Genomic DNA, 23,720 nt, shown 5'->3' with positions numbered 1-23,720 from the left:
CTTTACCTTTACCTTTACATAGGCAGAAGGTTTTTAGTAAGTATCCCCTTCTAGTTTCCCTTGGTCATGCCTCATGTGGAGTACTGTATTCATTTCTACATATCCCAGTTTACACATCCCAGTTTTAAAAAGACATTGATAAACTGGAGCAAGTTAAAAGAAGGTCTACCAAGATCATGAAAGAATTGGAAATCAAGTCCTAGGGATTCTTAGCTTGCAAAAGAGAAGATTATGAGGGAAATGATAGCTATCTTTAAAAATCTAAAGGATGATCACATACTCCAGAGAGTAAAACTAGATAGAACCAATGAGATGAAATTTCAAAGATGTAGGTACAGATAGAACATGAGGAAAAACTTTGTGGCCAAAAGATCTATTAGTCAGAGGAATAGTAGAAACCACAGTTTCTTTCCTTTCATGGAGGTTTTTAAATAAATACTATATGATCATCTACCAGGGCTGATGTAGTGAATCTTGAACTGTGCTGGGTATTGGACTTAATGACCTCTTGAGTTCCTTCAAATTCTACATTCCCATGATTTATATCAGAAATAACAAAGAGATTTAGGCGGAAAATAAGATCCAGCTTTCCTTAACCTGATAGATGCCAATATAATCTTAGTATGAGAGAACATCGTGTTAATTAGGAATTTTGAGGGTGAATCAGGTTGGAAAAAGCTATTTTCTGTAAACTTATGAGGAATTCAGAGTTACAAATATCTGTGTAAAGTCGGGTGGTCTTACAACTTCTCTGAAAACAGCTCCTGGTATTGATGTTCCCCATTAGAAAGAGAAAACTATGGAATAGAATCATTCAATGTCTGTGTTTGCTCAGACGTGTGAGTATATATATGTATATGTGTGTACCCACACACACACAGACACACACACACACAAACAGCATCTGAGCCTTGGCTTATGACAAAAAGCCCACAGAAGACCATATGCGCACACAGTTTTAATTTAATGTAATTTAATCAAATTATTATTATTATTTTTGTTAGAAACAGACTGCCCAATCATTTGGGGACTTTTGACATTTCTTCTTCAAGTTCCTTGGCAACGCCATACCATCATAATTTTACTTCATAAATCCTCATAATCTTTCCCAGGGACTAAATATCTAAACCTCGTTGGAGTACAGAATATGATAGCTTCAAGTATAACAGCCAATAACCCTTTTTGCAGTAGAAAAGGAGGCGAGACGGCTGACATCTTTGAAAAAAAAAAATTAAAAGGTGAGGAAAATTTAATAGAAATTTGAATTATTTCTCTTTTGCTCTTCCTGAAGGTAATATCAACATTTTGAATTGGACCTAGAAATCTACTAACACCCCATGAAATAATCTCAGCAGAAATAGTTAGATGGTATGGCACGTTACAGTGATCTAAGGACAAGATGATAAAGGCATGAGTCACTGTCATAAGAGCTTTCTGTCAAAAGCATGCCACAGCTGGTGAAACCACCAAAGCTGGGCAAAGGCTTCCCCAGCCACAGTTTCCATCTGCTACTCAAGCAGGAGCAGCAGCTTCAAAATAACTTCTAGATCTTCAGCCTGCTCCTTCAGGAAAATTGCAGTATTTTTCAGTACCTATTGTTGCGCTGCCCTGAAATATGCTACCTGTCTAGCCAAAAAACATAGTGGGCATTATATGGGGCTGAGATGTGGGGGAGGGGGGGTGAAATGAGAAAGTCATTATTCAAACTGAAAGTACTCCAGAACAGTTTTTAAGGAAGATTATGGCCTCCCATATGGCACTCCTGCTGATCAGGATAGAAGTGGGGTTACCTCAAGCTCTGTTAGAATTCAGCTTGCATTGCTTGGGAAATTTAAGAAATAAGAAATCCCTCAAGATTTCCACTGTTTTTTCTATTATATGAGTGGACATAATTGGAGCAAATGCTTTTCTCCTATCCTACTATTATATTCCTTCCTCTGTTGGAGAACTTAGTTCTTGGAACAGTGAAAACCCAGCTGAGTTTTTGTATTGGATGCCTATAGAGATACTCGTGTGGTATACTCTTCTAAATTATTATCATAGTATGTCCAATATAAGAAACATTGAAGCCTCTCCCAATATCTAGACAAGATCGCTAATTCTTTGTCAAGGAAGCTTTTGCATCTTTCTACTTCAGCCCACATCTGCTGCATTTATTTTGCAAATGCCCAGGGCGACAATGCCTGTATCCTTGTGGTATTGGCCAAGTGAAGAATATTATTTTTTATATCCTCTACTGTCTTTTCCATAAGGGGAATTATTGTCAATAAATTTAAGGGGGGTCAGATGCTAAACAACTGATTTACCTCCTTCATCCATAAACATATTAAGTAATAATGAGGATACCACATACCTCTGTCTTAGTCCTCACTCAATGCTGAACCATTGGCCAACGTAGAATAGAATAGAATAGAATAGAATAGAATAGAATAGAATAGAATAGAATAGAATAGAATAGAATAGAATAGAATAGAATAGAATAGAATAGTCTTGGTGCATATGCTCTCAGAGTACATAAAAGAAAAGATATATTCATGAAGAATCATAAGGTACAACACTTAATGATAGTCATAGGGTACAAATAACCAATCAAATCATATTAGGAAACAGTCAATATAAATCGTAAGGATACAGCAACAAAGTTACAGTCATACAGTCATAAGTGAGAGGAGATGGATGATGGGAACGACGAGAAGATGAGAAGAAGAAGCAGAAATTTTGAGTAATTCGGAGAACCAGCAAATACCACCTCTGGCTGGCCCCAGAGTGGGGTGGGAATGGAGATTTTGCAGTATCTTTCCCCTTGAATGGGGTGGGAATGGAGATTTTGTAATATCCTTCCCCTGGAGTGGGATGTGAATGGAGATTTTGCTGCCTGCCATGCCCAACAAGGCACACCCACAGAACCAGTAGTAAAAAAAATTGAATTCCACCACTGGCTGTATCCCAATTCATATCACTGCTTTTATTTTTAATTCCATTCACTTTGCGAAGCTTCTTGTTAGCCCTTAATATTGATGTCCAACATACACACAAAAAAAAAGTAATAAAATCACTCTGCATTTTCTCTTCTTAACTGTTCTTTGCTTACTTTGATTGCATTCTTTGCAACTGTTTTTCTCTCTAGACACATCTGAGGTGGAATCTCCAGCTAGAGTAGAAGAAGGAATGAAAAGACTGGCAACATTGGAGGAGTCCTTTCACGAAAGGATGGGACAGGAGTCAGATCTCCTCTAGAATTCCTGGAGCCTTTATGTGGCTGTTAACAAGAGAATGTAGTTGTGATTCTTATAAATAGACAGGCAACAATAAAGAAGAAATTCTCACAGTATCTCTCAGCTAACACTCTTATAAATGGATTTATTCATTGTCACTCCTGTATATGGATTTTTCTCATCCACACCCTCTTTCATATCATTATTCCATACAATACCTTTTCATATTTTCCTTTAAAATAATATCACAGACTGCTGTGACATTCTGTAATTTTCTTTTTACTCGGTTCAAGCATACTTCATATCTTTTGTTTTCCTTTTATTCATATTTATTCTCATTTCTTCTGTTGGGAGATTAATTTGTCTTGTATACCTATTTCCAAGTAAGGGTATGGCTAGTTTATGAGAGCTAAATAGCTTGAAATAGATCTATACTAGTCTCCCTTTATTTCTTTAGCAGCAAATATAAATTATATATATGCTTGCTGGCTGCCGGAGGAAAAAAAAAAACCTAGAAACTAGTGGATTGGGATTTCACTGAACTAGGGCTGCATAAAAATCTTGGTTTATGTAGGAAGAACCTGGCTAAAGAGAAATACATACATACATGCATACATACATACATACATACATACATGCATATTTGTTTTCTGAGGTTTTCACGGGTGTTTGTATGTAGGTCTTTGGTTAATCGGGTTTTCTCCCGCTCCAATTTTACGCAGGAGAAAACCCAATTAACCAAAGACCTACATACACACACACACACACACTTTATTTATTTATTTATTTATTTATTTATTTATTTATTTATTTATTTATTTAATTAGATTTTTATACCGCCCTTCTCCCACTGGACTCAGGGTGGTGAACAGCCAAGAATAAAAAACATCACATACAAAATTTAATTTTTTTAAAAAAAGAATTAAACAAATTTTGGCCCAATAAATTTAAAACCCCCCAACTAAAATCAATTAACAATTAAAAATATTTAAAGGGGGGTTAAGCCAGCCCGGCTTGATGAAATAAAAAAGTTTTAAGGACATGGTGAAAAGCACGGAGATCTGGGATCCTACGTATCTCCGGGGGCAGGTCGTTCCAGAGGACAGGTGCTGCCACAGAGAAGGCTCTCCCCCTGGGGGTCGCCAGCCGACATTGTCTGGCCAACAGCACCCTGAGGAGTCCCTCTCCGTGGGAGCGTACTGGCCAGTGGGAGGCTATCGGTGTCAGAAGGCGGTCCCGTAAGTACCCAGGCCCTAAGCCTGGGTACTTATACACATGCATATATACATATATATATATACATTTTGATTTCTTTTTCTTCTTTTATTTTCTTGCTTGTCCATTTATTCCCAAAATCCATCCTTGGCACTATGAAAAAAATAGTTTGCCTTATATTTAGAGCCTTGTGTTATATCATTCTTTCATCAGAAACAATCAAATCAATCATGTTTTTAGATTAATAGTCATTCCTTTTCCAAGTGTATATATGATTAGACTTATGTTTAACCCAGACATTTGAAAAAAATAAACTTTTTCTAAGCGTATATTTCACCACCTAGTCACTGTGATTCTGAGAATGAATCATTTTTCAGTTCCAATGCATTCATTCATGTCATCTAGAAGAATGATTTTTCTCTAGATTAAATAAATTCAGAATGTAGCATACTTTTTCACAAATCTTGGTTATTTCTGTCCAATGAAAAGTAACATGTAGCTATCACCAAACAATGGATTTCTACTTTCATACATGTTTATAACAACCTAGACAACATCAATTTACTCTTTCTGATATACGTTTTGGGCCTTTCATTCAAAATTGAGCCTACATCTTCACTTCTATGCATTTACTCATGAATTCTGCTCTATAAACTAATCAGATTACCTTCATTCAGACCTATTGCATCCTTCCCCCTTTCTCTTATTTTAACAGACACACAGCCTTCCTATTTGCATACCTTCATTCCTTCATTAATATCTTTATGCATTATTGCAGTTACATTTCAGGTCAGAATCTTCATATGCCATGGTCATTACCAGATGGTCATCAATTCCATAGTAGATATTAATATCTTATGGAGTATAATATTCCATGTAGAGCATAACTTTTGAATCTCATTGTTCCCAGCCCAAATCATACAAATCCACATTCTAATATGCAACCTGCAATCTACGGTACATGTCTTAAATTTCATGCTAACCCTCTGATGCTTGGCCAAAGAAATGTTCCCTTTAGGTAACCAGGGCTTTATCTTCCACTTGAATGAATCTCACTCTCTTCATTCCTTCCTGCAAATAATATCTCCAATTTAAAGCGTATCTGATTGCTATCAGGTACAATTGACAGTCTGTGTGCAATCTGGACTGTTAGTGAGGCTGCTGGCGTACAGAATAATCCCTGTGGCATCTTTAGATTAATAATAAGCAGAAGATGCTAATCTTTCTCAGATAAGATCAGTAAAGTTTACCCTTGCCCAATAATGCTTCTATGGCGGTCATATGGCTACCTTCCTACTCTTTTCCAGAAATAGATTCCACCATGCTCTGAAGACATATTTATATTATGATCCCATCCTAATCCAACTTGGTACCCTCCATGTTTTCTGGACATGAACTCTCATAATCTCTAATTAGTATAAATGTTGTCCATGTTAGAAATTCTAAGAATTGAAATGTAGTATATCTTGCCAAGTTGGGGAACCCTGCAGTAACTTGGTATAAAGCATCTCACTGAATGTTCTGCCCCAGCTACGGACCCCAAAGAACGCAGCACACACAAAGTCTGTACAAACCTTAGTTTACTAAATTAAACAGTTTTTTTTTCAAACAAAGGCTATTAATTAACTTTCTTAACAGCCTACAAGAATCCAAAGAATAAATAATCTTAATCTTACTATGGTTGGCAGAAAGCCCAGAAGCAATTTGTAGGGAACTAAGATCAAGGCACGAAGGAAAGTGAACAAAGTTGTTCCCTGCAAATTGCTTCAGTCAGTGTTCCTCCTTAATTAGGCTAAGGGAGTGGCCAATTAGCCCCAAGCCTTACTCTCGAGGAGACCTCCTCCTGAGGAGCCACTCCTGCCTTTTGGCAGCTCTGCATGCCCGTGCATCGAAAAGAGGCTCCTCCTCTTTGTCCTAGTCACTTAAAGGAGCTTCTGGAGGTTCTGAAGGCCCTGGCTGAATCCCTGCCTCTGACACCACATCTTCTCCAGCCTCCTCATTGTCTGACTCGAGTGCCAACTGCACAGGCTGCTGGCGCAGCACCACACCAGCCTCCTCGCTGTCCGAATCAGCCACCAGCCGCACAGGCTGCGTACGGGCCACAAACTGAACTTTGCACTAAGTCACAAACACATATACCTTATCATCCATTATCTATCTATCTATCTATCTATCTATCTATCTATCTATCATCTATCTGTCTGTCTCTCTCTATGTGTGAGAGATAGTATCTCTACTATCATCTATCTATCCAGGGGTGAAATGCTACCGGTTCGGGCCAGTTCACCCGAACCGGTAGTAAAAAAATGCTTTAAAAAGAAAAAAAAATAGTTCCAACGATCGCACGGCACAGCTGATTGTCAGAACTTTTTTTTTACTTTTTTAAAGCATTTTTTAGTACCGGTTCATGCGAATAGGTAGTAAAAAAAAATGCTTTTAAAAAGTAAAAAAAGAGGTTCTGAGGATCAGCTGTGACAATCCGCTGTGCCGGGCTATCATCGGAACTTTTTTTTTACTTTTTAAAGCATTTTTTTTTTACTACCTATTGTCCGAACCTGTATTTTTATGTAAAGTGTGATAGTTTGTTTTTGAGCTCTCTGTAACTCTGTGAAGTTCCTGCTTGTTGCAGGGGCGATTTTGTGTGAAGTCCATCTGCTTTGCATTTTGTGAGAGTCAGTTGTGTAGCTTTTGTGTTATTTTTGTGTAAAGTGTGATAGTTGGTTTTCCCGGTCACATGACCACCAAGCCACGCCCACCCAGCCACATGACCACCCAGCCACGCCCACCAAACTCCGCCCACAGAACCAGTAGGGAAAATTTTTGAATTTCACCACAGAATGTATGTATGTATGTATGTATGTATGTATGTATGTATCTATCTGTCTGTCTGTCTGTCTGTCTGTCTGTCCGTCCGTCTATCTATCTGTCCGTCCATCCATCTATCTATCTATCTATCTATCTATCTATCTATCTATCTATCTATCTATCATCTATCTGTCTCTCTCTCTCTCTCTCTCTGTGAGAGAGATGTACCGGTATGTATATCTACATATGTTATTTAGTTTGGTAATGAAACATCTGTAAGAAAAACCATCAAGTTCAAGAGGACCAAGGACCTAAAGAGTTAGGACTGAAAGGGAATAAGCTATATGTGAACTGCCCCCGGAAATGCGTAAGATCCCCGACCTCTGGGTATTTCGCTGTGCACTCAAGATCCTGTTGTTCTGCCAGGCCGGGCTATCAACATAATAATTTTAAATTGGGTGTTTTAAATTTCTGGGGTTTTAAATTGAGCCGAATTATTTAATAATTTTAAATTATTTTAATTGATGTTTGTCTTGTGCTTTTAATAGGCTGTACACCGCCCTGAGTCCTTCGGGAGAAGGGCGGTATAGAAATAAAATAATAATAATAATAATAATAATAATAATAATAATAATAATAATAATAATAATAATATGTGTCTTCAGAGGAATTTTTCCTCCGGGTGTTTCGCTGCGCATTGAAGACCCTATTGTTCCGCCAGGCTGGAAACACAAAGCTCTGCATGGCCAATACTTGAAAAGTATTGAAGGCAAAGCTGACCAGAAACTAACTTGGAACTGGTTAAGATCAGGAGTACTGAAAAAAGAAACAGAAAGCTTTATTTTGGCAGCTCAAGAACAAGCCCTAGCCACAAACTGTATGAAGGCAAAAATTCAACATGTTACCACCAACAGCAAATGCCGCCTCTGCAATGAAAAAGAGGAGACAGTTGATCACCTGATCAGTGGGTGCAACAAAATTTCACAAACTGACTACCTACAACGCCATGACCGTGTTGCTAAAATCATTCACTGGAAATTGTGCCAGAAGTTTGGATTTGAGTACAGCAAAAACCACTGGGAACATCAGGTTGAGAAAGTTTTAGAGAATGAGAAACTCAAGATCTTGTGGGACTTTAGGATTCAGACTGACAGGCACTTGGTCCACAACACACCTGACATAACAATAGTTGAAAAGAAAAAAGTATGGTTCATTGACATTGCAATACCTGGTGATGCACGAATTGAAGATAAGCAGCAAGAAAAAATCACAAAGTACCGGGACTTACAAATTGAAGTTGAGCGACTGTGGAAAAAGAAATTGTGTGTTGTCCCGATTGTAATTGGAGCCCTCAGAGCAATACCCAAAGGGCTACCCCACTATTTAGAAATTCTAAATTTGCCGGACTTGAACATTTTGACTCTACAAAAAACCACCTTACTCGGAACAGCTTACATCCCCCGACGATACCTTAACAGTTACTAGGTCCTTGGTTAGGACTCGAGCTGCTGAGCTATTAACCAGCCTCAAAGGCTGTGAATCTCACTAAAGATTAACCAATAAATAATAATAATAATAATAATAATAATAATAATAATAATAATAATAATAATAATAATTGTCTTCAGAGGAATTTTTCCTCCGGGTGTTCCGCTGCGCATTGAAGACCCTGTTGTTCCGCCAGGCTGGACTATCAACACAATAGTTTTAAATTGGGGTGTTTAAATTTATTGGGGTTTTAAATCTGAGCCACTTTATTTAATTATTTTAAATTTTTACTGTTGTTTTGTCTGTGTTTTTAAATAAGCTGTACACCGCCCTGAGTCCTTCGGGAGAAGGGCGGTATAGAAATAAAAATTATTATTATTATTATTATTATTATTATTATTATTATTATTATTATTATTATTATTTCCCCTTTGTTTGTTTTTTTAAATATATGTATATTTTAAGGCTAACAGAATAGTTTTCAGGTGCTTCCCTCACTGAAATGGGTTTAGCAAGACTTAGGACGATTTCAAAGTTCGTAAAAAGGATGCCTGGGTCCAAGGGGTATCTACCCTTGTTGTAAATAATATGCCTCAGGAAAAGAGATGAATGCTGTTCTGCTACAGAACATCAGCCACACATTTGAGTGGTTCTACACTAATATTCCTTTGCCTTCCATATTTATGTCTTCATCCATAAACTCCCAACAAGCATGGCTGTTGTTGAGAATTTGAAGAGTAATGTCCTCACATCTGGAGGGCAGTCAGGTTTAGGAGTCTCTTTTTCTATGTCAGTCACTGTGGAAAAACTGGTCTAATTTTTTTTTTCTTTTAACCTGACACCTAAATCAAGTTTGGTTCCCCTTCTTCCAACTCCAGGTATAGAAGCAAAGTATGTTGGCCCTTGAATCTGTAGGATATTAGCACCCACCCTTCCCCTATAAGAATGAAATATTCTAGGAAATATTAAAAAGGTAGAATACTATATTTCCCTGGATGAGAAATGATGAAATATGTTTTATTTAGGCAGGAAGCAGACACACTCTTAATAGCCCCCACATTCCTCAATAGCCCACAGCAGATGTTAGCACTTAATAGGTAAAGACATAGCTAGGTCTATTCATAAGCAAATGCCCTCACCCAAGATCCAATAAAGGTAGGATTAGCCCTCTACCAGTGGTGGGTTTCCCCCGGTTCGGACCGGTTCTATAGAACCAGTAGTAAAACTAGAGGGAGGCTCCACCCACCAACCCCGACGTCATCAGAATGCTTCTGTACATGTGTAGAAGAGCGCGCGCAGCCCCGTTGCAAACCAGTAGTGAAGGTAAGTAGAACCTATCCCTGCCCTCTACCCATCTAACAACAGAACTCACCACATGGCACCTGGGGAGATTGCATCACCCAGCAAGATTCAACCAAGCTTGGGACTCAAAAGACAACGTACAAAGTTACCCCTCCATGGCCCCATGGGAGTCTGACAACCAATCAGAATACAAGCTCAAATTCAAAGCCCAACAGTGGGTATAAATCTCTCTCTCTCTCTCTCTCTCTCTCTCTCTCTCTCTCTCTCTCTCTCTCTCTCTCTCTCTCTCTCTCTCTCTCTCTCTCTCTCTCTCTCTCTCTCTCTCTCTCTCTCCCTCCCTCCCTCCCTCCCTCCCTCTCTCTCTCTCTCTCTCTCTCTCTCTCCCATGTGCCTTTTTGCCCAGGACCTCAAAACCATGTGGTCCTGTCCACCATTAAACCATCTTTCCAAGCAGTCTCCATGTTTCCAGTGTCTTTTTCCCCACTTGGAACTGAACCCAGAAGGATATTTCTTCCAACAAATCTTACCTGAAAGTAGACAATTTCTTCATGATGGTTTTCCTGGCATTTTAACAAAAACACAGAAAAACATAGAGACCTTTGGGGGGGGGAAATATTCACATCTTTGCCACTTCCTAGCTAAACAGTTGCTACAGTACAACGTGCTGCCCATGAGAGTTTCAGCAATGGCCTCTGTTCCAGTGAAAGATTTCTCTTTCATCAAGTCGGTAGAAAAAATAACAGCAGAACGTCTGTGCCAAAAAAAACTAGTTAATGTTGGACTAGGACTAGAGAGATTCATATTCCAATCCTGGCTAATTCACGAAGCTCACTGGGCCAAAATTGCTTTTCCAAATCTACCTCAGAGAAGTATCTGGGTAAATGGAATGAGGGGAAGAACCATAGATGTTGACCTAACTTCCTTTGCAGAAGGCTAGGATAGAAACAAAAAACAAAAAAGTTAACTGAGAGAAGGAGCAAAGTGTCCAGTTTTCAGATGTTTTTATTCTTGGTCACCTAAAAGAAATCCTGATTTGCCGACGTTACGAAGCAAAAGTTCTTTTCAGGTTGAGCTTGGCTTTTTGGCAACTACGCAGGCTCCATCCATGTTGCTTACTTGGGAACAATACAAAGTGCTACTGCCTACTTTTGGGATGTTTTTCAACCTCCCAGTCTAGCCAGCAGCCCTGGGATTTCCTGGTCCTCTTTTGTTCCAAGTGTTTAGCAAATCCAATCCTGCTGAATCTCAAAGCTCGTTAAAGGACTGTGTACAAATTCATTCTGGGTCTATGTTTTCAATCTAATTTCACGCAACCTTCCACGGTCAAGGACACCATTGGAAGCAATTCGCAACTAAAACATAAAATAAACATAATTAAGAACATAAAACAATTAGCCATTGTAAATAAAGCAGTCACAGGATATAGACCGCTATCAATCCTTTACTCTCGTAAAAGCAGCTTTAAAAGGGGGCATAGAGCACCCTCAGAAAGTCGCCTCTTGTTTCAGCCAACCTATAGATCTTATTAAAAGGGACACGGCGGCTCAGTGGCTAAGACACTGAGCTTGTCGATCGAAAGGTCGGCAGTTCAGCGGTTCAAATCCCTAGTGCCGCATAATGGGGTGAGCTCCCGTTACTTGTCTCAGCTTCTGCCAACCTAGCAGTTCAAAAGCACGTAAAAAATGCAAGTAGAAAAATAGGGACCACCTTTGGTGGGAAGGTAACAGCGTTCCATGCACCTTTGGCATTTAGTCATGCCAGCCACATGACCACGGAGATGTCTTCGGAAAGCGCTGGCTCTTCGGCTTTGAAACAGAGATGAGCACTGCCCCCTGGAGCTGGAAACGGCTAGCACGTATGTGCAAGGGGAACCTTTACCTTTATCTTTAATGCAACATACATATCGTATTTTTCGGCATATAAGACGCACCAGAGCAGCTTAGTTTTGGGGGAGGAAAATAGGGAAAAAAAATCTCCCTACCAGGTATTAATCCGGCTAGTGTCATTAGTCTGGTCAGCTTCAGCACATTAGTTTGCTGGTTTTTATCCCCTGCTTGGGGATTAAAAAACAGCTTCTAAAGCACAACTGATCTTTGGAGAGAGAAGCAATGAGAAAAGCAGGCAAACCATGGAGATCACTTCACTTGCTAGCACCTCGTTAGGGCTGAAAAAAAGCTTTGAAAAAGCTACATTCAGAGTATAAGACACACCCAAATTTTCAGCCTCTTTTAGGAGGGAAAAAAGTGTGTCTTATACTCCAAAAAATATGGTAGTTTTTTTGACATTCTTGTGGATCTCTCTAAAATCAATTAAAATTATTTTATACTTTTGTATTGCCAGATATTTTTTATGCATTGTCCACCAATACATAAAACTCTTTGTTTCAAAGCTGAAGAGCCAACCCTGTTCAAAGACATCTCCGTGGTCATGTGGCCGGCATGACTAAATGCCAAAGATGCACAGAACACTGTTACCTTTCCACCAAAGGTGGTCCCTATTTTTCTACTTGCATTTTTTACGTGCTTTCGAACTGCTAGGTTGGCAGAAGCTGGGACAAGTAACGGGAGCTCACCCCATTACACGGCACTAGGGATTCGAACCTCTGAACTGCTGACCTTTCGATCGACAAGCTCAGCGTCTTAGCCACTGAGCCACCACGCCCCATCATGTTGCATTAAAGGGAAGCTTTAATCAAATGAATTTGGACACTATCCTGAATTTTTTATTCCCTCCTATTGTCTAGGAGCAAAGTTTACATCAGAACTGTAATGTTGCTTATTTGGAGCTCATAGTGATGTATAAACCCCAGCCACAATGGCTTGAACAAAATCAAACCAAATCCTAGCTTAGGATACTTGAATTGTACTCACTAAGCCATGGTTTATTTAACTTGAGTGTATTAGTGACAACTGGTCATTTGAAAACCTTCCAAGTCAAAAGTAAATCACATATGGGCTTAATCTGATACATGAAACCCTGCTAAATTTCTAAATGTGAAACATATCCAGAAATTTAAAGGAAGAATATTGGAAAAGATTTGCCTATGAACATCTTCCAGCCCCAATTCTTGGAGCAAAAGAAACATTCTGCTACATCTTTTTTTTCTACAGTACCATAACCTTCTTGTCAGATGACATAGCAGATGTGATAAATGAATTATGCCATAGATGTCATTTGCATGATGATACTATGGCTCCTTTGAAGTCGCTGTGACTTCCCAATAGCTATGCTTATGACAGGCATCAAAGACAAGGAACACATGTGAAGATCTAATTAAACTGATTTATTATTACTCATGCCTATGCAAGGAATCTACTCAACTAAACGTTAGCACTATTTTGACTTTACATAAGAGCAGAATTCATTTAATCCATTTGTAGCTACATAGGGATTCTAGACTTATCTCTCTTTTGACTCTGCCCCCAGGTTCTGGCACCCCTTTCCCTGCAGTTTAGTTTCATATCAACATAGAAAAGGAATTGTAAGTAAAGGACAAGAGAAGCTTTGCAAATGAAGAAGGCTAACAAAGAGGAGAACCAAAACCTATTCCTTGGAAATGAGACAGTGGGGCATTCCTCCTAGGAAGAAGCTACTCACAAACTCTCTATCATATAGATTTCAGGGTAAATCATACACAAGTCCTATTGAACTCTTAATCTCAACAGACATACTGCTAAACAATATCATCAATATTGTTGGCATCACTACCAATCCTGAAGTTGTGATAAGCATGCAGTTTCCAAATCTATTCAGGTCATGAAGGGTCCATTTATTCAGTGGTGACCACAAAATGTCATTGCATCCCCGTAATAGTATTTTCCAATGAGTCAAACATTCAGCTGACTTGCAGCCATAGATACTACATTACAGTAGTGGCCAAAATTGTGGAAACCTTTTGGGAAAAGTGTCTTTTCTAAAACTAGTTAATAACACCACTTTTTTGGGGGGAGTAGTACCATGAAATTATATATCAATGGAAAGATAATTTAATCAAGAATGTAATGCAATAATTTTTATGAAGGATTTGCTATTAGAATAGCAGTTACAGTATAAAGAAGAAAAGTGAAACACGTAGAAAAAAATGAATAATAAAAAAAATTATCACCATAGAAAAAACGAGATATACAAAAATGATCACCATGTCAGTTAAGACTTAGTTGGGTAACCTTTAGCATGAATTACGGCCTTACAACGTCTTCCCATGGAGTGAACCAAGTCTTTTAATTCTGCAGCTGTTATAATGTGAAACCAAGATTGAATGATGGCTTCTATTAACTGGGTTTTATTGCTGGGTAACTTCTGATTAACAGAAGCTTTAGTCTACTTCATAGATTTGCAATTGGGTTAAGGTCTGGGCTATTCCCGGGCCATTCCAGCAGTGGAATATGATTATCTTGAAACTCCAAAAAAAAAAAAAAAGTGGTGTTATTAGCCATCAAACCTCAAAAATACACTTTTTCCCAAAAGGTTGCCACAATTTTGGCCACTACTATATAATAGATGTGTTCAGCTCTGCAGTACTGCTTATAGGTTGCCGTCGTGCTTGGAGATGCGTAAGTGTAAATCCTGCCCCTCCCAGTTGGCAGATCATAGCTGCATGGAATATGAAACAAGCATGAAGAATCTTCAATGTCCTAATGGCATTGGTGTGGCGGGGAGTACAGAACAGAGAATAATGTCAACCGTGATGCAGACCATATGATCTGCCTGTGGAAAAAGGGGTTTCCTTCAAGGAGGTACAGCAGTAATGCAAAACATGTTCTTCCCCATCCTGATGGCTAATGAACTAACCACAAAAATACTGAGATTTTTGTTTCCCCTTCATTAATATTCTATTAGTTAAATGTACTCCAGAGACAGTCCGCTTTGGAAGATTCCTCTCAACATCCCTGCGGCCTCTTGAAATGAATGCAGCCCTAGAGATATCATAGCCAGTGGCAAGTATACGTTTTACAAATACAAGGTTCTGGCTTGGTGTTGGATGCAAAAAGTTGCCATCGCTCCAGTGACAACTGAGTTAGACGGTCCAGAAGTGTTAATCCAACATCCTAAATGGACTTAAATGAGGTAGGCCAGGTCCTGAGAATTCAGCCATTGTCTGAATTGGTATATGCTATGTGAACTAGCTTTTTATATTTTGCCCTAAGTTTATTTGAATAGAATAGAATAACAGAGTTGGAAGGGACCTTGGAGGTCTTCTAGTCCAACCTCCTGATTAGGCATGAAACCCTTCACCAGTTCAGACAAATGGTTATCCAATATCTTCTTAAAAACTTCCAGTGTTGGAGCATTCACAACTTCTGGAGGCAAGTTGTTCCACTGATTAATTGTTCTAACTGTCAGGAAATTTCTCCTTACTTCTAAGTTGCTTCTCTCCTTGATTAGTTTAGGTGCTTTGGAGAATAGCTTGACTTCCACTTCTTTGTGGCAGCCCCTGAGATATTGGAACACTGCTAACATGTCTCCCCTAGTCCTTCTTTTCATCAAACTAGACATACCCAGTTCGTACAACTGTTCTTCATATGTTTTAGCCTCCAGTCCCCTAATCATCTTTGTGGCTCTTCTCTGCACTCTTTCTAGAGTCTCAACATTTTTTTTTACATCGTGGTGACCAAAACGGAATGCAGTATTCCAAGTGTGGCCTTACCAAGGCATTATAAAGTGGTATTAAAATTTTATGCAGCCTAAAACTGTGTTGGCAGCTGCTGCACACTGCTGGCTCATATTTAAATGGTTGTCCACTAGGACTCCAAGATCCCCACACAGTCACCATTATTGAGCAAGGTACCACTTTGGTTTGACAATAGTGTAAAGCCATGACCTGTGTTTTGATAACAAGGATTTAGGGTATGTTAATGAACCAGTATGAGACAGCCCTGCAGATTCAGACTTGAATAAGTTGGTGTTGTCATGTGTTTAATTCATAGCCTTGAAGGTACTAGATAGAATTTGCACATCCCACATCACCAGACTGGATCACATTTTATCTCATATGGTCAATAATCATACAACCAACACAAAAAGTCTGTAAAGGGTAACCAGTCAGCAATGAATATAGAAGCTGTCCTTTCTCTAAGTAACATGCTTTCAGTCTAAAGATAAAACTCTATTGTAACAGGCAGGTATGCTCAATAAGTAATTTGCCAGCATCAAAGGTATCTTATTTATATACTGCTAAAATACATGAAGAGCTATGTTTAGTGTGACATTGTATCTGTCACAAGGGCTACATCTGCTTTTTTGCAGATGCATTACACTAGTGACTCATGTTAAGCTTGTGATCTATCAAGGCACTCAGACCCTTTTAACATATACTGCTGTCCAGTAAGTTTCATCCTTTCCTTCATCCTATGTTCATATTTTGATCTTTCCCAACCATATGTAAATATTTACATTTGTTCCTATTGAAATCAATCTTGCTCATTTTTGCTCAGTAATTCAGCTTTCAAGATCCACCTGAATCTTGATAATGTCCTCTAAGCATTTGAATAGAAGAATAGAATAGAATAGAATAGAATAGAATAGAATAGAATAGAATAGAATAGAATAGAATAGAATAGAATAGAATAGAATAGAATAGAATTCTTTATTGGCCAAATGTGATTGGACACACAAGGAATTTGTCTTGGTGCATACGCTCTTGGAGTACCTAAAAGAAAAGATACATTCGTCAAGAATCATAAGGTACAACACTTAATGATAGTCATAGGGTACAAATAAGCAATCAAATCATATTAGGAAATATGGAGGGAGATTTGGTATCTCCCCCCATCAATGTGTCATCTGCACATTTATAATTCTATCCTCTAACTTCTCATCCAAGTTCTACCATGAACTTACAGTAAGCCATTCAGTACTTCTGTCCAGTTTGACCTGGAGCCAATGAAATTTACTCACTCAAAACAGTCATTCAAAAACAGCTCCGAATCCATCAAATAGTAGCATTGTCCAATTCACATTTTGCCATCTTGTCAGCTAAAATCTCATGGGAAGTTTCTCTGAAGGCTTTGCTGACATCAAGGAACACTATACTACATTCCCATAGTAAACTAAACTGGTCATTCTGTCAAAAAGACAAAAATAAAAGCAACTAAGTTGGTTTGGCACCATTCATTCCTGATAAATCCATACAAGCTGTTCCTGCCAAGCTGTGCATTCTTTTTTTTTTAATGCTTACAAACTGACTGCTTAATAATCTGTTCCAGAGTTTTGCGCCCTGTGCTAAATGTTAAGCTGACTAGATTTTAGTTACCACGGTCCTTTTTTTTTCTCCTGTTTGAAAATAGGAACAATATTTGCTCTTTTCTAGGTCTTTGGCACTGCCTATCCTCCATGATTTCTCAATGATCACGAAAGTTTCTCTGAAATCACGTTAGCAAGCTCCTTCAAGGCTCTAGATGCAATTCCTCTTGTCTTGGAGGCTTTGACTTATTCATGACAGCTAGGTGCTCCCTGTCCATTTTCGTACTAAACCATAGGATACTGCAAAATCTCCATTCCTACCCAACTCTGGGACCAGTGGTATTTGCTGGTTCTCTGAACTACTCAAAATTTCCACTATCGGTTCTCTAGAACCTGTCAGAACCTGCTGGATTTCACCCTTGGTTAGAAGACTTTCCTTTTGTCATTCTTTGAAGATGTTTCACTTCTCATCCAAGAAGCTTCTTCAGGTCTGACTGGATGGTGGGGAATGGAAGGTTTTATATTGCAGAATATAATCATTTGCATTCTTTTAGAGCAAGGGTGTCAAACTGACGGCCCACAGGCCGAATGCCTCATGCACAGGCCACACCCACTCCAGCTCCGTGAAGGCAAAAAAACATGGTGACACATCACGTGATGGCAACGTGATGCACCAAGTTTGACACCCATGTTTTAGAGAGTCATTGAGAACACTTGGAGGTTTATCTGTGTCCTCAGGGTCACTTGGATAGTGCTAATGATTCCTGTAGTCTGCAATTTTTTCTGGAAATCCATTCATATCTTCCTATTTTCCCTACAACAAAATCCTGTAAGGTGGATTGGGCTGAAAGATAGACAGGCACAAAGGCATCCAGATGATTTTCATGTGTAAGGTGTGACTAGAAGTCACAGTGTCCTGTTTCTAACTTGGTGCCTTAGCCACTCAAAAAAGTCCTTTTTGTTGCTTTTAAATTCTCTAATTTTTTTCTATACTTGAGCTCTTTGTGCTTTCCATTGGCATCAGCTCCATTCTTTTGGAAAATTGCACCCTTCTTTAATTTCACATATAATGTATTCCTCTTTTAGGTATTAGCTTAGTTAAAATCTTCCCATGTGTATGTATTTTACATTCTTCACTGAAGGGTGTGCAAATGTAGTTCCATATTTTTCAGAAGTTCCCAGCCCACACCTGATCTGCCTTTGACCTGAAGATTTCTATCCATTGAATTCCACTTAGTATTTATCCAAACTTCTTGAAACTGGATTTTCTGAAGTCTAGTGTTTGTGCATGACTACTTTCCAGTTTCTCTTTTTGTATGGTAGTATCTTGAACAAGTACTTATAGTTACTTTCTCCCATCTTTTATCTCTTCAACCAGCAGTTCTCTGCTGGCTACAATACAATCTTGGAAAATTGCTTCCACTGTCTCTTCTTCAAATTTCCGGAAAATGAAACAATCAGCAAGACCATTGAGGAATATTGGGGAAATTGAATCATGGCTAAACTGATTTTCATCATATATCTGGGTAGTTAAAGCCTCCTGTTATTACTATGCTGTCCTGAAAGTTTTGTAATCTGGTACAGGGAAGCACTATATACTGTAGATCTTGGTTAACTTTAGCACAACCCAACTGTTGTGGCCCGCCAGCAGCCAGCAGAGCTGGCAATAGATTCGGACAGTGAGAAGGTTGAGGAGGAACATGGGCCAGTCCTGGAGTCTGGGGAAAGCTCGGACGATGGCTCTGAGTCAGAGAGGGGGCCAAGGCCATCTGTTAGTTCTTTGCTGCCTCCGGAGTCTCCAAAGTCTGACATCAGTGAGACAGAAGAACAGCGTGAGCCTGATCCCAGTGTGTGCATGCACAGAGCTGCCAGGAGACAGGAACAATTAAGGAAACAGGGTCGACTTGGGAGTAAGGCTTGGAGATGATTGGCCCTTCCCATAAGACATAAAAGAGAAGCGAACGGGACATGAGCTTTTGCAGGAAGCAATTAGTTCATCTGGCCAATTCAAAATTTGAAAATTCTGTTTGTGACTCTGTGCCAAGTTTGGCCTTGCCCTGCATCTGGAAATTAGCTCCTTGGCAGCGTTCCATGTGAGATAGGTGGGTGTTGATAACCTTCCTCTGAAAGACTGTTTATCAAGCCTTGTGGACTGCAAATGAAAGTAATTTACAGCCATATGAATTAAAGAGGTTTGCCGGAACTAAATTTGTGCTGTTTAATTTCTAAGGAAGCTTAGGTCAGAACACCCACAACAATATATTTGTTGTTTCATCTTGTGTTAGAACATAGAGTAATAGGTTTGAAAGGTACTTTGGAGGTCTACTAATCTAACCGTTGCTTAAGATGGAGACCCTTATACTATTCTGGACAAAATTCAAATTCAAAACCTTTATTGTCAGAGTACAACATGTATACAATGAGATTGGCTGAGCCTCCCTTCATGCACACACACACCCAACCCAGGGGTGAAATGCCCCCGGTTTGGACCGGATCAGCCGGTCCATTAGCAATGGAGGCGGGTAGTTCAGAGAACCAGTAGCAAAAATTCCTGCCCCCCCCCCCACCCATGCCCACCCAATCACCCGGTCGCCCACTTGCCTGTTTGGCTGCTTGCTGCTTCTTTCGGGCTCACTCGCTTTTCCTGCCTTGCTTCAGCTGCTGCAATCCATTGCATCAGCTAGCAGCTGAATCTGCCTGCCTTCAATCAATCTAATCGGTGAGCAACTCAATCTGCCTGCCTTGTGCCTTCAATTGGGTAAGTAACTGGGGGGGTTGGGGGGGAGCTTTAAGAAAATAGTTAATTGGGGTTTTTTTAGGAGTTTTATTTTTTAAAAAACATAGCAATTTAAAGTTAAGGAAGTTTTAAATTTAGCTGCTTTTATTTAAAAATATAAAAAAATAAAATATTTGTGCAGCTTTCTGAGATTTGGTGTAGTTTCTGTAGTGTTTCACTCTAACTACACAAACACACAAAATCTCACAAAGCTGTATGTGGCATTTTGGGTGGAAAAAGTGTGAAACTTGGTTTTTGAGCTTTTTGTGGCTGTGTGAGGTTCCTGCTTGTTGCAGGGGCCATTTTGGGTCAAGTGCAAGCTGTTTTTACGTTGTGTGTGAGTCAGTTGTGTTGTGTTGTGTGTGTGTAAAGTTGGTGTTTGGTACCTCTTATTGTTTGTGTACTTTGTTTATTATTTTTATTATTTATTATTATTGGCCACGCCCACCTGGTCAGCTGACCACCAAGCCACTCCCACCCAGTCACCTGACCACCAAGCCACACCCACCAATTAAGCCATGCCCATAGAACCGATAGGGAATATTTTTAGATTTCCCCCCTGCCCCAATCCAATACAACTCACAGTGAAAGACAGTAAAAGAAAAGAAAAATCCCTAACCTAGTGAACCCTACTAACAAACACACAATCCTACAGCACCATGTGAATTTACTGCACATCATACCAGCCCCGCAAGTCAATCGTACTATGTTGTTGCAAAGTTATTTTCCATTCAGAAGCCTGACAGCCCACGGATAAAAACTGTTCTTCAGCCTGTTTGTGCGGCTGCTTATGCTTCTATATCTCCTTCCTGATGGCAGGAGAATAAAGAAGCGCTGACCAGGGTGTGAGTCATCCCAAATAGCTGTCCAACTCTTGTTAAAAATCTCCAGTGATGGAGCACCCATAACTTCTTGAGGTAGGCCTTTCCATTGATTAATTGTTCTCACTGTCAGGAAATTTCTCCTTAATTCTAAATTGGATCTCTATAGGTTCCATCTGTTATTGCTTCTTCTCCCCATGTTCTTAACTGGCCTCTTGAGCTCATAAGGGTCTATTCAATGGTTGGACTATTATCACAGCCTCACTCCTGTCAGATTTAATTGTAGATATCATGCCTAAATAGTCAATGTAAATGGCTGAACTGTGACTACTAAAATGAACAAGGGGAGATCAATAGCTAACTGCAGAAGAGAGGTTATCACTTAAGTTGCCTCTGTTAGTTTGAAAAATTTCCAATATTTACACACCCTTTTCTTGGATCTCATTCACTTCTCTAGTCAAACAGGTGCTGCAGATTTTTCTTGACATGAAGTAAAAAAAAAAAAAAAAGAATGAGTTTAACAGTTATTTTTTAACGAAATCGTGTGTGTGTGTTTGTGTATATATAGAGAGAGATGCACGTATACACACACACACACTCATTGACTCTCACACATAGTGAGCAATTTCATGGTGGGGATGGAGAAAAAATGTTTTCTCCTCCAGAGAATCAGGAGGGTGAGTATTTCCATTCAAAACAAATGCATTTTAATGAGAAAAAAAAAAAAACTTATTTCCAACAAGCTCTTCAGCAATTTCATACTGGCACCAGGCCACGTTTTAGTAAATCATCGTGAATTATTTTTTTTAAATGAAACCTGCTTGCAGCTTTTTTTCTCTGAGAAAGCCCAGTATTCTAGACTAATAGATCAGTTTGAAAGGAAAATGAAATGCCATAGCTTTGGCCAAGACAGCAGTGGGAAATAACAAAGAACACAGAGGAAGGGAAAGGGGGAAAGGGGACCACAGGTAGGCCTCAGCTTACGACCACAATTAAGACCAAAATTATGTTGCTAAGTGAGAAATTTGTTGAGTGAATTTTGCCCCATTTTACGACTTTTCTCGCCACATTTGTTAAGTGAATCACTGCAATTTCTTAAATTAGTAACACGGTGGTTAAGTGAATCTGGTTTCCCTGCTGACTTTGCTTGTTAGAAGGTTGCAAAAAGTGATCACATGACCCCAGGCAGTGGTGGGTTTCAACTGGTGTTACCACCGGTTCTCTTCATGCATGCACTTTGCGCGCGATCGTAAACTCTGCACAAGCTGAGGTGCGGCAATCCACTCTGCCGCGCCTATCAGCTAGGCTAAAAAACAAGAAATAAAGGTAGGAATAAAGCAGGAGTGGGCAGGAGGGCCCAGCTTCCAGTCAAAGAGAACCGATTCGGTGACATCACATCACATGTTGCAAGTCGAGGACTACCTGTAATTCTTGAGGCAATGTTATTCAAACTCTTGTTGCTTGAGCTTTTGTGAGAAGAAATATCCATCTGGTTCAGTTCCAAGCTGGGAGAAAGACACTGGAAACATGGAGGCTGATTGAAAAGAAGGTTTAATGATGAACAGAACCACAAGCACATGGTTCTGGTGCAGCTGACCAAATGGAGTTGAGAGTTTTTATACCTTCTCTTGGGCTCTGCACCTGAGCGTCCTGTTCCTGTGCAAGAACATGTATTCTATTGGCTGTAGAGGTCATAGCTGGCTCTATAGGCAAAGTACAAATCCTAGGTATTTGTCTGATATAAATTTGGTTGAAATTTGGATTGCTCTGAGGGTGATGCAATAATTCCTATTGTGGCTTAATGGATTTTCCCTGTGTTGGGTCTTGAGTGATGGCTGCTTCTAATCCTACCATTCTGCCTTTATTTCAAAATATCCTGTCTTGAATCTGCATTTCTAAAACCTGGCCTCAGTATTTGCTGAGGCTATTAAGGAGTATGGGACAGGGGTGGGTTCTACTTACCTTTACTACCGGTTCGCAACAGGGCCACATGCGCAGAAGCGTTTTGATGATATCGGGGTCAGTGGGCGGAGCCTCCTTCCAGTTTTACTACCAGTTCTATAGAACCAGTCCGAACCTGGGGCAACCCACCACTGGTGTGGGGGTTGCTTTCTGCCTCTAAAAACACCCATGTTTCTCTATTTCTCCCTTTGGGGAAATATAATAATCTGCCCTTTTTAATATTCCTCAAAATATTTCATTTTTCTAGGAGGGGAGGGGATTCCCACACTTTCAAAGGGTGCCCGCTCAGGATCGCATAGGATGCACTTATTATCATATAGCAATGTTTAACCAGTAAACAAACGCATACACACGTACATGTCTCCTTTTGGCACAAAACTTTGTCATCCTACTCATGATCTTTACATATGGTACTACAGTGCTGTACAAATGGAGTGGAGTGAAGGAAATGTTGAGGCCTCTTTGACTCTGGTAATCATCTACTGGCATGAGAAGAAAGGGAACATCCGGGATTAATCCTTGGCATGAAGGGATCACATCTGGAATGCAACAATCTAAATGTTAGCAGAGCACGGAGTACTGTGGACAAGCTATCTCTATCTGAGAAGAGAAGCAATATGCACACACAGCACTCAGAAGGCTTTTCATGGCCCTCTAGTGACAATCTTTGTCCCCAACCTGAAAGCCGATTCTTTCAGGACGAGACATCTATTGTGAGTTGTCCTTTATTTAGAATGGCCTCTCTGAAGGTTCTTAAACAATAGTCAGCTCATCCTATCTTTGAAGTAGAAGTAGAAAACATTTAAGGGATTGAGAGACTGCAACTCAGCTTCCCAATCTTGCAAAAAAAAAAAAAAGCTTCAAGGGAGTCTGGTGATTGTGTGATCACCCCAGAAGGGTTACAGACAGACATAGTCCTTCCTTTGTCCTTCTTGAGAGTCTCATTAAGGGATT

The sequence above is a fragment of the Pituophis catenifer genome, unplaced genomic scaffold (assembly GCF_029215685.1).
Source record: "Pituophis catenifer annectens isolate HBS135680 unplaced genomic scaffold, rPitCat1.0.hap2 SCAF_3, whole genome shotgun sequence".
Taxonomy (NCBI): Eukaryota; Metazoa; Chordata; class Lepidosauria; order Squamata; family Colubridae; genus Pituophis; species Pituophis catenifer.
Note: the sequence above shows the minus strand (reverse complement) of the source record.